The sequence below is a fragment of the Callospermophilus lateralis genome, chromosome 19 (assembly GCF_048772815.1).
Source record: "Callospermophilus lateralis isolate mCalLat2 chromosome 19, mCalLat2.hap1, whole genome shotgun sequence".
Classification (NCBI taxonomy): domain Eukaryota; kingdom Metazoa; phylum Chordata; class Mammalia; order Rodentia; family Sciuridae; genus Callospermophilus; species Callospermophilus lateralis.
The window spans coordinates 31,242,910-31,259,785 of NC_135323.1; the positions used below are offsets into that span (position 1 = coordinate 31,242,910).

A 16,876-nucleotide genomic window follows, 5' to 3' on the forward strand; every position below is an offset into this window, starting at 1 on the left:
AGATCTTGGTTTTTACAGACATCTGATTAATTTACAAAGCGAAAGTGTTAAAATATCAACCCCTAAATATAAAATCAAGTACTCTTACTTATTAAGTTACATAAGGTAATATATTTAAACATTATGTGTGTTTTCATAAATTGGTAAATGGAAAAAAGTTTAATATTGCTTTGTGTCTGTGTCTTTGCTAAAACAAGGTTACTAAGAGTTAAGATTCTATCATGTGTAATTTATATACAAAGAGTATAAGAAGTTTCAGTTGGGTTTCAATTATAGTATTATAGTACCATAAAAAAACTTGAAAGTATTTCATCTTATTAAAGTGGAATAATTTGTCTAAATCAGAAATTTTATAAGAGTTGTTTCAGAATGTGATTTTTATAAAGGGTTAACAGCTACAAAAGATATATAAAAAGATTCAAGATGTGGAAATATATTTTAATATAAAGGTTAAAAAAAATAAATGTTTCTAAATGAGATAATCTCTGTGTGGTAAAGTAAAAAGTTGTAAAATGTCTAAGTAAGTTGCAAAAGGCTTTAAAAGGTTAAATTGAAGGTGGTTGAGATGCCTTCAGGACAGAGGAAAAATTGTGTCATTCGAAGCCTAGTTAATCTTAAAAGCATTACTTAAAAAAAAGTGAAAATGGGAAGATAATAGGATAAAATATATTTTGATAAAGAAGATTAAAAATTTGAAGTGGAAAACTTTAAAGACAGAAGTACAGAAAGGTAAAAAAAGAGAAGATGTAGGAAGATAGAAAAGATGTAGCAAGTTAGAGAAGATGTAGGAAGACAAGAATTTTAAACCCACAAAATAGAAAACAAAAGAAAACTAGGGGGAAAAATCAACTAGGGGTGAATGTACAAACCTTAGGGGGGAAAAAACTAGAAGACAGAAATAAGATAGAAAATGGTTGAAAATATCAAGTAAAGGTATTTCAGATAGAAAATGCAAAAGGCTAAGACAACTATTAGATACAGACATTCAAGATAGAAAAAGGTAGAAAAGAGAAGTTCAAAGTCAAATATTGGATAAAATAGAAGAACAAGGAGATTATTAGTAATTTTTTCAAAAAGCCCATCAACTTTAATTTCTGGTGGTGCAGAAATTAGAAGTCTCAGATGAGGGTGTTAAAATTTATAGACAAGAGCCAATTTAGAAAACATTAAACTAGAAGGAAATTGTTTTAATACCACATCAAAAAATTAAAAGGACTAAAATAATTCTAAAAATTAAGGCAGAATGCTTTTTAAAGACTTAAATTTAAAAGGATCTTTAAGGGGTATATATCCCCCAAAGATAAACTTAAAATAACCCTTTTTACTCTAAAATTTTTTAATTTGGATTCATCAAGTCTCAGTGCTGTGGAAAGTCATATGTGTCCAAAAAAATGTACATAAGCCTAAGGTACTTTGGAAAGATATTCTGACAGGACAATGGAAAGGTCCTGACCCAGTGATTGTCTGGAGTCAGGGTTCAGTTTGTGTGTTTCCACAGGGAGAACAACAGGCGATTTGGATTCCAGAGAGACTAACCAAAGCAATTTCTACAGACCAAAAAGAAGATGATTTGACTCAAATCCATAACAGCTGATATCCAGAGCTCCAGTTTGGCTATGCTTACATCTGTGACAGTGATTAACCAGGATGCTTTTTTAAATATCTATTTTAATATTGCCTTTTCCCACATCATAAAGTTTTATTTTATTTTTTGAGCTCATACAAACCTAGGTTAATGTTTTTTCTGATCAGTTTTATTTTTTGACTGTGGAGTTTTTAAACATTGCAATGGAGATTTCACTTGTGTAAAGCTACAGGGCCTTTACTATTGTCTTATGTGTTGTACGTTTGTGTGCACTCTTGTGTTTTGTGTTGTATGTCTGTATGTACATATGTCCATATTTCATATATGAGGAGCGCTCATGAAAAAATGGATCTGAATTTTTTTTTATTCACATGATTTTAATGGTTTAATTTACATAATTTCTTTTTAGCATCATTGCCAGAATTCCTATCTTCATCCCAGTGCCGGTGAAGACAAAGATAAAACCAAACTACAGCTTCTATGATAGCTATCAAAGTAAACTATATAACTGATGCATCAATGAATAATAACTCAACAAGTAATGCTCAATCAAGGAGTCGATTTAATTTGGGAGGAAATGGACATATTGATAGATTCCTCCACTTTGAACTGCTTGCAGAACTTACCTGGACTATGGATCACTTGAATGCATTGTGAACTATCTGTTGGTGCAGCGAATTGTGGTAGTGCTGGCATATTCTTTGCTGATGATGTCACCGGTGATACAATTTTTCCAATAGAGCCGTCAATTGGCTTGGTGTCATGGCATTTCTGTATCTCCCCCCTTCTGCTAGTGATGGTCTAAAATTTGGAGGCCAACAGAGGTTAGGCAAAGAACCTCACCTCACCACTGGCACCAAGGCCAAATTTGGGGGCCAACAGAGGTGAGGCAAGGAACTTCACCCCCCCACTGGTGAATAGGCCTATCCACAAGTATGGCTGTATGCTGGACCAGTAGTCAGTGATGGGTATGATCCAATTGCAGTGGTACCAACCTAAGACAGGAGGCTGACGCCTAGAGGTCAGATCATCAGATGACGGGTAAGAACCATATGTTGAATTGGACAACCTAACAGACATGGTCTCTAAGCCACATTGCTTGTTGTTTAATTAATCAAAAGGGGGAAGATGCTGAGAGCCATAGCCAAGTAGGAATGACGCAAGGCAATTTCCTTGTCAGCCTACCCAATGTTGCTTAGAGGGAGGACTCTCCATCGTGGAAATGGGCTTGCCTTGGACCCAGGTCATTTGCAGTGACATTGCATGAATGTTTGAGAAAGGTGACCCTGCTCAAGGACCAGGGTGGATCCAGGTTTAGGGTGGATCCGGGTTTAGGATAGATCCTGCTGGGAATAGGGCGCTTCCAGGTTTAGGGTGGATCCTGCTGGGAATAGGGCATATCTTGCTGCCTCAGGCACCTGATCCTTGAGTTCCTGTTGAGTTCTCATGGGATTCAGAGAGTATTTGGTATGCAGAGCCCGGGGGAGTGTGTGTATTTTCCCAGAATGTGCGTGTAGAGTGCCGGTGACAGTTCGGGAATAAAGAGCTACTGTTTGAATCTACAAGGTGTGTGGTGGCTCAGTTATTTTGTTCCCAGACAGACTGTGGCACAGTGTGTCTTCTGAGTGAGAATCCCTGATGCCATCAGGTCTTCAGATCTCTATTCACCTCTGCTGACATCAGAGGTCCTGAGGACCTGAGGGATGTTTTATCCTCATGGAGAATGGCCTCTTCCTTCATGACTGGCTCAGGTCAGGACAGTCTGGCCTCTTCTGACCCCTTTGATTACTGTTGAGGAAACATCTCTGTGGTATGGAAGGAGCTTAGTAACTACATAAAACCTATATACTTGTATGTCACTACTAGGGAATGAGGGTAAATCTATGACAAGGATGCTATGGTGACGCAAAACCACAGAGACTGCAAAGTGGATATTTATTGGACTCTGGGAGCATTGAGGATTAAGCTAACATTATGTTTAGTATCTTACTCAGGTAACATAAATGGCCATTTCTATTTCCCAGGCTCTCAATGTGGTAATGTAAATAAGATCAAATGTAAGTTTAGAGTCAAGAGGAAACATATGTACCACACCAGGTCCCAACTAGAAGGGGCCATATGTGTTCGTTTTTACTTAATCTGTTTGACAGGGCTCAAAATAATGAACACAGACAGATTTAGAGAGGGTCCTAGAACATCATATCCTATTGTTTGTGTGATCTCCATCACTAGGATAATTAGTGCACACCATGATGACTGAGCTGGACAAATATTCTCTCTGGTATTCTGCTAGAAGATGCAGCTTCCAGGGTTAGAGGAGGAGTCTGAGGAATATTTCAGCAAGTGCTTGTGTGGAAGACCAATAGCCAATGTGCAGCTGGAAGGATGTTCTTCTCTCTCCATTTCACTTCTGTGCACAAATCTCTGCAGAGAAAATTGCAGGTAACATAGTGTTGGGGCTTGAGGTGTTCAGAAGCCTTTATTAGAAACTAGGGCATTGTGAGATTATCCTTTAATCAATGGTGACATTTGATCAGCACATGAGGATGCTTCCTGAGAAGATAAAGAAAGACATAACTTAAGGGGTACAAGTAAGAATGGGTTGCCTAAGGAAGGAAGAGAGAATAGAGACAGACCATGAAAAACTTATACCAAGGAGGTTCATAGAGAAAGTCAGAAACTAATGAAGAAAGAGAAAGAGATGTGTGTGGGTAATTAGGTAGAAAAAATGTGTGCAGATCAAGTCGACTGGGTTGGAGTAATCAGGAGAACCAGGGTTGAAATTGTTCTCTTAGTCCACAGAAGCTGAGCAGGAAGTAACAGTGTGACAGGACTGTCATTATAATCCTAGGGCAACCCTAGGACAGAAGAAAAATAAATGTGAACTCGTTTTTACTGGTAGAGTTGAAATTTGATCAGAATGAATTAAGTCCTGTGTTATTTGCTATTATGTTTGAAGTTAATTTTTTATACTCACATAATTATTTTTAATTACTGGTATTCACTCTTATAATTGTCATGATCACTTTCCATTAATGGTAATGGTTCTTTCCTGTTAATGTACATCAGTGATTCAGAATATGTGAAAGTATAGGAAGATATTGAGGAGGTAAGACACAAGAAGTGATAGAAGACTCTACTTAGTTTATGACTTTTTGAGTCTGATTTCCCCCATGGAGATGAACTTCTCATTCTTATTAGTGTTTTGGGGAGAACTGGAGAGAGGGCAGATTGTCAAGTGTGGCCTAATCAATGTGAAAACCCTAGTTTTGTCAGCATTTTTTTGTCATTTATTGACTCACAAATCTACCCAGGACATAGGTATGGTTGCTTTGTTTTGTGTCAACAGAGCACTCATGCATTTTTAAAAAAATTTGCTCATTATTCCAATAAAGACAATATAAAATATCCTTAAACCTAATATGATATGACTAATCTATGTATAAACTAAGATGTTGTCAACTTTTCCCAAGTAGAGTATATAAAATATACAAACCTTTTCTCATTAAGGGAAAAATTCCTCTTTTTTATATTTTGGGTGATATTTATTCTGTTTCTATGGATTCATACTACTTCATTTATATCCAGTTATTTAAATACTGAGATATGATTTTAGGTATTATTCACACCTCATGTTTGATAAGAGGATGACAGTGAAATAAATGCTTAATGTGTTTAATATAAATACAAATTCTTATCAGCATTAAGAAGAAATGCACAAAATATGGCAATTTGTGTTCCTGAGGTTTGTCCACATGGTCATTACTGGTGTTTATTATTATCCTATTTCACTCCACAAACCATACTGCCTTGGTTCACAGCTAGTCATTGTTTCTAGTCAGGTGGGGGACCCAAACCTTCATCTCTGAAGGATCTGAGCCCTTATCAGTGTCACCTGACATGGGCTTTAGTTTCCTATTGCTGTCCATCACAGGACCTGGGAGTTTGAAGAGGCACTGATAAAATGTCCTATGTCACAATTGCTCTTCCTCTCTGTATTGTGAGGTAGCATCTCAGTTTCCCCTTCCTAGTCAGAATCAATCACTCCATGCCACAGAGTGACCTTCTTCTTCACCTGTTGATTCAGCTATAATGAGCATCCTAAAGTGGCAGCAGGGCAACCTCAACTCTCAAAAAATGGAATCACTTTGTGTCTGTGTAGAAGAATATCTCCCTTTGTAGTTAAGAGTTTTCTAAAGCAGCAGAACTGAAAAATGCAGGAACAAATAATGTTGGTGGGCCATAGACATCATTGTTATAGGGAGAGAACACACTCTCATTTCTATCCATTGAATGCTTGGAGTCTGATCCTATGATTCATTGCTGTGGGAGAAGCAGTACCATAAATTAGATGCAGATGTGGAGCATGTACCACATCCTGGAGGACATTGTCCCAGCGATGAGTGGTGTTGCCACCTAGGTGTTGCTTGAGACAGAGTCTTTCAGGGTATTTCACCATTCTATCAGGTTGTGTGTTTCAGGAAGATGGAGGACCTATGTTAATTACAACAAATCCCATGAACACAAGCCACATTTGCACACTTATTTGCTGTGAATCAAGCTTTTTGATGAGGAACAATGCTGTGTGGAATACTCTTATGGTGAATAAATCATTCTGTGATCCAGAGATGGTAGTTCTGGCAGCAGCAGTTCGGGCGAGGAAACAAAATGCATACCCAGAGTGTCCAGTCCAGAAAAAAAAGGAGTGTCTCTTTTATGTTGAATGTGGTCCAATGTCAACAATGTACTATGGAGGGGCTGGTTGATCACCCCAGGAATGGTGCTATGTTGGGAACTCACGATGATCTTTGCTGTTAGCCATGAGTTCTCAGCAGCGGCTTCAGACAGATTAGCCTTGGTGAGTGTATGTCCATCATGCTGAATCCAGGGGTTAACTTTACCCCTGATGCCATGTCCAGTTTGTTCATGGATCTATTGGGAAGATGCCTGGACTGAGTGAGAAAACAGGGGCTGATATCCAAGATACTGGTTAACCCTTTTTTGGATAAGAATCTCTATCCCATGAGTGGGAGTAATGAATATTTCTTTCATGTTTCCATAAGAATATTTTTCATATATATCATTCAGAAAATATTGAAGTTCCAGGATATTAAAGGGGACACATATATCAGAGGAATGAATATCTCCCCTAGGCCAAACAAAGAACTTTGGATTTTCTCCTGGAGAAAGGATTAACGTGTTTTCCTTCATGCTGTATATATTGTATTTAGTTTACACACATATCATTTTTGTATTTGAGGTTAACTTGAGTGATGGAGGTGTGCATGTGTGTCAAAATGGCAGAAGATGGACTGCAGTGACTTTGTGATGTGTGAGGTTGGCTTGGATAAACTACATCTCACTAAATTTCCTCTAATCCATCATTTCTGTTTAAGGTGGGTCTCAAGGGGAGCTTCCTTGTATATTAGAGGGAAGAAGGTAAGCAGTCATTGTGAGTACTAATACATTTTTGCTGGTCTGCTGGCTCACACCTCATTGGTAGGGAGCAGTGGCTGGGCCGGCAGTTGCTCACCCTTCCCCAGGATTCTCCTTTAGGCTCTTGGAATTCTGGGCTAGGGGTGTGCATTCAGCTTCATTAGAAATCTGACCTAAATTTCCCATATGCCTATATGAATATACCATATGGATCTCATCTTTATGTATAACCACAAGTAACTAATAAAAAAAACCATAAATAAATAGCAGATCAGCTGAGTAGAGGGAAGAGATCAGAGTAAGAGAGAAGGAGAGTGAAAGAGAAGTAGGTGGACTGAATTGAGGCCTATTTGATGCTTTTTAATTATGTTAAAACAAACACTAGTATTTTGTAGAATTCAAAAGAGCCAATACAAAAAAAAAAAGAACACCAGTCCCTAATTCCATAGGCAATCAGAACTGACTCTTTTTGTTTGTTTTCTCTTGTGGGGATATAGCTCATGCTTTTGGATTTAGTCGGCCTCTTGTCTGCCCTGCTTTGTACTATCTTCCCTTTCTACTGCTTGTCCTGTAGACTTAAAGTTTCCACTTCAGACTTAAACATGACAGCAGTACACAAACTCCTTAACCAGCTTCCAAAAGAAATAAGGCCAAAGTTCTGTAATGTTAGGAATTACATGTATAAATAGAAATGTCTTAGTGGTTCAGATGCTCTTGTTAGAACCTGCCTGGTAAAATAGGAAATATAATCCAACAACCATACAAACACAGACACACACTAACACAAATCACACATATGATTACACACACATATGCCTATATTTAGTAAGAAGAGCCATAAATTTTGGCCCTTAATAGTCTTGGTATTTCAAATGACCACAATTGTTATAACAAATTTTAGGTTTCTCTTGTTTTGAAAAAACTGAATTTCAATAATTTCAGCTGCTGGATACTTACAAATAGAGAAAAATCTCGTCACAAATGTTTTATTGGATCAAGAGAGCTTATCACCCTGTACACAGGACCCCATATTTCTGGCATCACACTTTGTCTCCACTCCCTGTTTCCCCAGGGACTGAGAAGGGACCATGTGGCTGAGGAATCAGACGTCTCTGGCAGACTTCATCCTTGAAGGGCTCTTCGATGACTCCCTGGCCCACCTCTTCCTTTTCTGCCTGACCATGATGGTCTTCCTCATTGCACTGAGTGGCAACACCCTCACCATCCTCTTCATCTGTGTGGAATGTGGGCTTCACACCCCCATGTACTTCCTGCTCAGCCAGCTCTCCCTCATGGACCTGATGCACGTCTGCACAACCATCCCCAAGATGGCTACCAACTACCAGTCTGGCAGCAAGTCCATCTCCTTCCTGGGATGTGCCACCCAGCACTTCCTCTGTTTGTCTCTGGGTGGTGCTGAGTGTGTTCTGCTAGCTCTCATGTCCTATGACAGGTATGTTGCCATCTGTCATCCTCTGTGTTACACTGTGCTCATGAGCAGGAAGGTCGGACTGATGATGGCCCTCATGTCATGGTTGGGGCATCTCTGAACTCCCTAATTCACACAGTTATCTTGATGCACTTTCCCTTCTGTGGACCTTGGAAAATACATCACTTCTACTGTGAGTATCCAGCTGTCATGAAGTTGGTATGTTTTGACATCACCGTCTGTGAGTCCACAGTGTACATCAGCACCATTGTGCTTCTCCTCCTCCCCATCATCCTGGTTTCTACATCCTATGGCTTCATCCTGCACAGTGTCATTGAAATGCATTCAGCTGGGAGTAAGAGAATTGCCTTTGCCACTTGCAGCTCCCACCTCATTGTAGTCTCTCTCTGGTTCGGTGCCTGCATATTCTCATACATGGGGCCTAGGTCCCAGCGCACTCCCCTGAAAAAAAAGTTGGTTCTGTGTTCTATAGCATCATTACTCCCACTGTGAGTCCTCTGATTTATGCTCTCCGGAATAAGGATGTAGCTAAAGCTCTAAGGAGAGTGTTAGGGATACAGATCACCCAGTGATTTCAATTGCAGTTGTTCCAAATAGAGAATGGAATAGAATAAGCTCCTTATGTTGATCTGAATAAATCTTTCAAGAATCCAGATCTTTGATTCTCTTTGTATACTGCAAGAAATAGGTGGCTTATGTATAACATCACTGTTTTACCTTGGTCTCAGGTATCTAAGCATCATGGGGCACATTTCACACTCCCTTAGAGAACTAGGGGAAAAGATTAAAAATCTCTCCAAAGAAGACTTGCAAAGTTCAGTGAAACTCCAACAAATATTAGGAAGAAGATATAAGGGCTTTTGCCATTAATATTTTCATTCATAAAACAGATATAAATGATGTTACTCAAGTGTATTTATGAAATATAAAATCAGAAGATTTGCTTAATATCAGAATCATGGGACATGAAGTGAAGTGTTTTTTGAAAGGAAGGGTGAAAAATAAGTTCCTGAATCAGTAGTTTTTAGAAGAGAATTGTTATTCCATACAAAGTAATAGTACCTGAACATACTTTTTGTAAAATATGTATATATTTTTAAATTTGTTTCAATTAGTTCTACATGACAGTAGAATATGTTTATGCACTTTGACATGTCATACATAGATGGGATATAACTTCTCATTTTTCTGAGTGTACCTGTTGCAGAATCATATTGGTCATGTAGTCATATATATACATACAATAAAAATGTCTGTTTTTTTCCTACTGCCTTTTCTATCACTACATCCTCTTTCCTTCCCTCCCATCACTTCCCTCTACCTAATATAAGGTAATGCTATTCTTTCCTAGTGTTCCCTGCCTTATAGTGAATTAGCATCCACATATTAGAGGGAACATTTGGCCTTTGGTTTGTGAAATTGGCTTATTTCACTTAACCTGATTTTCTCCAACTTCAACCATGCACTGATAAATGGCATAATTTCACTCTTCTTTAAAGCTGAGTAATAGTCCATTGAGTATGTATGTATCACATTTTCTTAATACATTCATCTATTGAGAGACACCTGGGTTGGTTCCACAGTTTAACTATTGTGAATTGAGCTACTATAAACATTGATGTGCTGCATCACTATAGTATGCTGATTTTAAGTCCTTTGGGTATAATCCAAGGACTGGAATAGATGGGTAAAATGGTGGTAAAATACATATATTTGACAAATATTTACTGAGTCTGTTTTACTGCTATGATCTAAGTACTGAGTCATGTATTTGGAATTTGCATTAATGAAATTGTTCATTCTATTTTTAATATATGTTTTTAGGTGTTGATGGACCTTTATTTTATTCATTTATTTATATGCAGTGCTGAGAATCAAACCCAGTGCCCCCCACATGCTAGGAATGTGCTCTACCACTGAGCGACATGCCTATCTCCAGAGTAGACCTCAACTTTCGGGTTGCCAGACCAAGTGTACTGGGCTCAATTAGCTCACCAAGAATGCCCTCTAATGAATCTTAAAATTAATCATAAAAAATTCAGGTATCATATACACTGGGGCTGATATATCTGTTCTATCTAGTAGATTATGACCTAGGGGCTGGCCTTTACATATTGCACCTGCCAACATGGAGGGGATAGGTCAGACCTCTCAGCCTGCACAAAGAGCTCAATATCTTCACTGGGGTGATAAAGATGGTAACTCTGAAATTTTTAAGGCTTATGTTTTAGACATCTTGCCAGTAAATTTGTAGGGTCATGATATTCTAAGCAGCTTAGGTTTGTTATTAGTAACTTCAAATTTTATCATGTTTTTTGAGGAACTTAATAAAAATTTTTCCTAGGGAAACAGAGGAAAATTTACAATAGTATTTACCTACAACTCAATCTTCCCAAGAGAGACTAATTAATGCACCAGCCAAAACTTTTGATAGGCACCCTAACTTGATCCCCAACGCAGAGAACAGCAGAAAAAAAATCATTGGCTCATGGAAGAACCAATCTAGGTTAGTCAGTGGCCCTTAACAGGGGAAAAACTTAAAATAGCCCACATGTTAGTTCAGGAACAACTTCAGGCTGGCCATTTACAACCTATGCTCAGTCCTTGGAACATCTTTGTAATTAAGAAAAAATCTGGCAACTGGAGAATATTGCAAGATCTCAGGAAATTAATTGTTTTATCAAGCCCACGGAGCCTTACAACCAGGGCTTCTTTCTCCTACAGCTGTCCCTTTGGATTTCTTTTAATAGTAGTAGATTTAAAAGATTGTTTCTTGTGTATACCAATATGCCCAGATTACTGTGAAAGGTTTGTCTTTAGTGTCCAAGCAATAAATTTTCAAAAACCAATTAAAAGATATTGCTGGAAAGTGTTGCTTTAGGGAATGTGTAACAGCCCTACCCTTTGTCAAAATTTTGTGGCATACACCATCACACCTGTGAGGGAGAAATTTCCTGATGCATATATTATTTATTTAATGGATTATATACTTTGAGCTCATGTGAATTCAGATGTACTCCTAAATTTCTTTGCCCAATTAGAGACCTCACTCACAGCAATGGGTTTGTGCATTGCACCTCAAAATGTACAGAGGATAACCCCTTTTTAATATCTAGGTCATTTGATTGAAGGGCATACATTCTGTCCTCACAAAATACAAATTAGAGTCAGGGAGTTGCACATTCTTAATGATTTTCAAAAACTATTAGGTGATTTAAATTGGCTGAGGCCATCTTAAAAAGCTAACTCCTTCAGATTTAAGTCCTTTATTCCAGATATTACAGGGAAAGCCTTCTCCAGCTTTTCTTCAGCTCATAGTAGAAGGAAGAATGGCTTTGAGGAAAGTTGAAATTGCTATTAAAAATGCTCACCTTATTAGAAATAACCCACAAGGGCCTTCATATTTATTGATATTCACCACTACTTAATCTCCTATAGGTGCAATATGGGAGTTATTGAGTGGATTCATTTAGTCGAGTCTTCTCAAAGCTCTTAACTCCTTTTCATGATTTGATTGCTCAATTAGTTAACAAAGGCAGAGTTTTATAGCTGGTTGGATCAGAAGTTAATATTATAATCATTCCATTTTCTGCTCAACAGAATGATTGGCTTTTCCAAACTTCTAATAATTGGCAAGTAGCTTTTGCTAATTTTCCTGGTCAGATAGAAAGTCATTATCCTTGTGATAAAATTATTCAATTTGCCTTTGTAACTACACTTATTTTTTCAAAGATTGTGCATGCATATCCAATAGATGGAGCACTAATGGTATTCACTGATGGCTCAAGCTCAGGGAAAGCAGGTTTTATAGTCATGCTCATACAGAGGTGATACAAACCTTATCTTCTTCTGCCCAATGAGCAGAACTACAAGCTCTCATTTTAGCTTTATGTCCTTTTTTTTTTTTTGCAAATGAGTCCCTCAATATTTATTCTGACAGTTTATATGCAGTTTGAGTTGAAAAAATATTGAAACTTCAACTATTGGGTATACACCATCACAAGAATTATTTAATTTGTTTCATACCCTCCAAAGGACAGTACAACTGCAAAAACACCCATGTTTTATAGGCCCCATATGGCCCCACACTAATCTTCCAGGGCCTTTAATATCATGTAATCATAAGACTGATAAATTGATTGCTGTTTGTCAGCAAATATCTTTATATGACTGTGCACAAGCCTTGCATTCTTTGCATAATCAAAATGCTTCATGCTTACATAAAAATTTAATATTACTAGAGAGCAACTTTGTCAAATTGTACATCACTGCCCCCAATGTGTTATACACACTCCATTTTTAACATCTGGGGTAAATCCACATGGATTAAAACCAAATAAGTCATGGCAAATGGATGTAACTCACATTCCTCAATTTAGTAAGCAATTTTATGTACATGTAATTGTAGATATTTATTCTAGATTTATCTTTGCCACAGCTCATGCAAAAGAAAATACTCAACATGCTATTTCTCATTTCTGCCTGCTTTTGCAATATTAGGATGTTCTTTACAAATTAAAACATAATGCACCAGCTTATGTTAGCTCTTCTTTTCAACAATTTTGCCAAGAGTTTCATATCGACAATAAAACAGGTATTCCTTAAAACCCTCAAGGTCAAGTTATTGTAAATTGAGGTCATTTATCTATTAAGCTACAATTTTTTAGAAAAATGAAAAGGGGGAGATAGGACTAAGACACACCCCCATATAACCTCAATCCTGCTCTGTTCAATTTTAATTTTTAAAACTGTGACTCAGAGTGTCACACTGCAGCTGAGTGACACATGTCTTCCACAGCAACAGGCCCTTTAGGCCAAGTTTGGTGGAAAGATTTACAAACTGGTCAATGGAGAGGACCAGATCCAGTTATAATGTGGGGCAAAGGTCATGCTTGTATTTTCCCAGAAGGTGCTTTTCTTTCTATTTGGGCACTTGAATGTGCCATCAGGCATGGAGGACCTAGAACCAAGGTTCAGACGACTGAGGATTGACCCAGAAATTCCAGACATGATTCTCCACCAAGAGAAACTCTTGAAGGAAGAGGGGAAAGAAGATGGCTCAGAGAGACCCAGTGATGAAGCTACCTGCATGGAAAGAGCTGAAGAATCTGATGCTGTAGGCTGAGCAAATGATTTAGCAGCAAGAAAATACTAAGTCTCCAACAATGATGCTTGCCACAATACTAGCTCTATTGAGCTAGGTTTCCAAGACCTTTTGAGGTTTTAACATTTATATAAATGGCATCAGGTTGCATGCATCTACTGTCAATTACTTTCTTTTGTGAACACTACAGCTTTGAGATCAATACATTTTAAGATTTTGAAATGTAATTCATTCATTTTAATGGTTGGCATATGTAGTACCTCCCATGATATGAACGAACTGCAAAAAAATAAAATTTATGTGCCTCAAAGGACACTATCAAGAAAGTGAAAAGATATCTATAGAACACAACAAACGTGTTTCAAAGCATAATCTGATAAGAAACTGTGTAAAGAATATGAAATAATTATTTTTTCACTTAAATTATCTAAAAATTCTTTTTTCTTTTATTTTTATTTTGTTCCAATTAGTTATACATGACAACAGAATGCATTTTGACTCATTGTACACAAATGAAGCACAATATTTCCTTCCTCTTGTTGTTTACATGGTAAAGCCTCACACCAGTAAGATTCTTAAGCCTTAAAACAAAAAGACAAATGCTTCAGGAAATTGTGGGCAAAAGACATGGATAGATATTTCTTCAAAATAGTGAATCTGAATTATCTTTCTTATGGACATAGATGAATACCTCATAGTAAATCTCCATATCATGTACACCCACAATCCTGGGATCCTAATTAGAAGAAGATATACTTTATGTTTTTATAAACATATCTTGTATAACTAAAAATAATAAATAAAAAAGTGATTAACATTGCTCAGAATCAGTAACCAACAGGAAAATGCAAATCAAAACCACATAAGATGCCATCTCACATCCATTACAATGTCTAAAATAAGAGATGGAAACATGAAGTGTTAGGAAATAAATGAAGTAATTGGAACTTTCACACATTTTTGGAAAGAATATTAAATTATACAGCTATTATGGAAAACACTGGCAGAAGTACTTTGCAAGGCAGCAATTTCACTCCTGAGTATACACTCAGATAAAATTGAAAACTACAAAAAAAATAGAAAACTAGAGTTGACAAACAAGTTTCACACTAATTTTCATAAGGGCATCAATCACAATAGCCAAAATTTGTAAATAACACAAATGTTCATCAACTGATGAAAAGATAACTAAATTCCATTGTATATCTATACAATGGAATATTATTTGGCCATAAACATGAAGTACTGATATATATTTCACTTGAAAACAAAATGCTAAATGATATCACTTTGCATCACAAAAGACTGCATATTACATGTCTCCATTTTTATAATGCATACATCATATGCAAAGCTAAAGAGATATAAAATAGAGTAATGTTTGTTTAGGGTAAATGATTTTGGAAGCTGACAGTTAAAAGATAATGAGTTTCGGAGTTTTGATAATGATGATGGCTGCATGTATCATTTAACATGTTAAAATTATGGAATTTTACATTTTAATGAATCATATAGTATGTAAATAATATCTTAATGATGTTGTTATTTTAAAAGAAAAAAGAAATGGTAATCCACATACTAATTATAAGAAAACAATGTTTGGAGGACATCTGAACCAATGATGTTCTTGGCTTTTTTCACAAATGGGTCTTGTGGATTGTTGAGGGAATTGACATTAACTCCAAAGGATGTGCTAACGATCACATCCATGTTGTAGCTCCCCAAAATTCTGAGTAGGGAAAGAAATGTAAACTTTTAATCTGTACCACTTTAATCTCCTATTACACATGCTAGAAGAAGTGTGACCAGCACATTCACACACTGTCAGAAATATCTGTTGAACAAATGACTAGTCCATGCCCCTATCAAATGCCATGAGGCAGCTGTTCCAGTGCCAAGGGAGTTAGGGACACCAGGGCAGTGAGCTCAAGGAGTTCAGTCACAGAGAGACAGACACCCATAATCAGACAAATTACATCAGTGAGTGGAGTGTAGATGATAAAATTGATTAAGTACAGAGCTTCAGCAGGACCAGGGTGTTATAACTGACTCCTGCTAGGGGATCCAAGATAGGTGACCTTGACCTAGGCCCTGCCTAAGCACAGTCTGTGCAGAGCTGATTCCTCTCCAGCACATTACATAGCAACACCCTGTTCTGAGAGGCAGAAACATTGTCTCCCCTTCTCTGCACCCACTGCTACTGCTCCTGAGAGGTCCTGCACTCTAGGATCTGAAGTGACCCAAAGGCAGAATCTCGCAAAAGATAATGAGTAAGAATATCCTCAGTTAAAATATTGAAAATCTCCTCAAAATGTACTTGGATGATCTCACAACTTGGTGAAAATATTTTCTTCAGATTTTCCATTACAGTATCAGAGATTATGCTTGGGTCAAAATAACCCATTTTATACAACAAATGATATGGTAGTTGTGATCTGTATCCTTTCAGGACCCTATCTCTATTGAGATTGGAGGAAGAAGTGGTAGGAATATTTCATATTTTTCATTTTACTGACATTCTCATTGCAACCATGAAGAGATTTGTTGTTACATAGCCTGCATTGTATCTTTCTGTCCCTGCTCAATAGGTATCAGAAACTTGCCCCAACCAACATTCCTTATGCTCTACCCCCAACTTCTGAGTGATCACATTCTTCATTATAAAACATGTGTTTTGACTTACATAATATCCACATTGACGATCAAGCAGATAAACTAATTCTGTTTTCTGTACACAGATGTCCCAGCTGCCCCACCTTCTCCTGGGAGCCTCTTCTTCTTGTTTGGCCCATTGTGTTTGTGACACCACACACTTGCTTTTGTCTGGTCAGGGAGTAGCTCAATAGTGGTAATTTCAGTTCCCTGGCAGGCTGCTGGAAGGTCTTAAAACAGCTCAGAACCCCAGAGCTGGCCTGAAACTTACCCCTTCACAGTGATAGGCTCACCTTTCTTCACTTCCTGACTCAGGTGATTCACCAATGCGTCTCCATATTGGTTAGTGATGGGGAACATCTAAGCACAAACACAACTCCACCCACAGTTAGAGGAGAGTCAAGTCCCTGAGGTAGTGGTTTTCCCTGGATTATAAAGTATGAGATATTTATAATGAATCAAATATCTCTTCTAGAACATAAAGACAAAATGTCATTTGAAATTTTTCATTAGTTCTTTTTATTTATCCATAACAATAAGTTTCATTTTGACATAATTATAAAATCATGGAAAATAATTTTGCACTTCTCTAAATGCTTGACATGTTGAACCTTTTTTCATATATTCATTGATCATTTGTATTTCTTCT

At 37.3% G+C, this 16,876-nt stretch overlaps 2 pseudogenes; one reads left to right on the forward strand and one right to left on the reverse strand.

Moving 5' to 3' along the window:
* Positions 1-16,587, reverse strand: part of LOC143384896 (cytochrome P450 3A25-like) — a 96,709-nt pseudogene extending 80,122 nt beyond the window's left edge.
* LOC143385376 (olfactory receptor 2AE1-like) lies at positions 8,110-9,043 on the forward strand (annotated as a pseudogene).
* Positions 16,588-16,876: the final 289 nt, after the last annotated feature.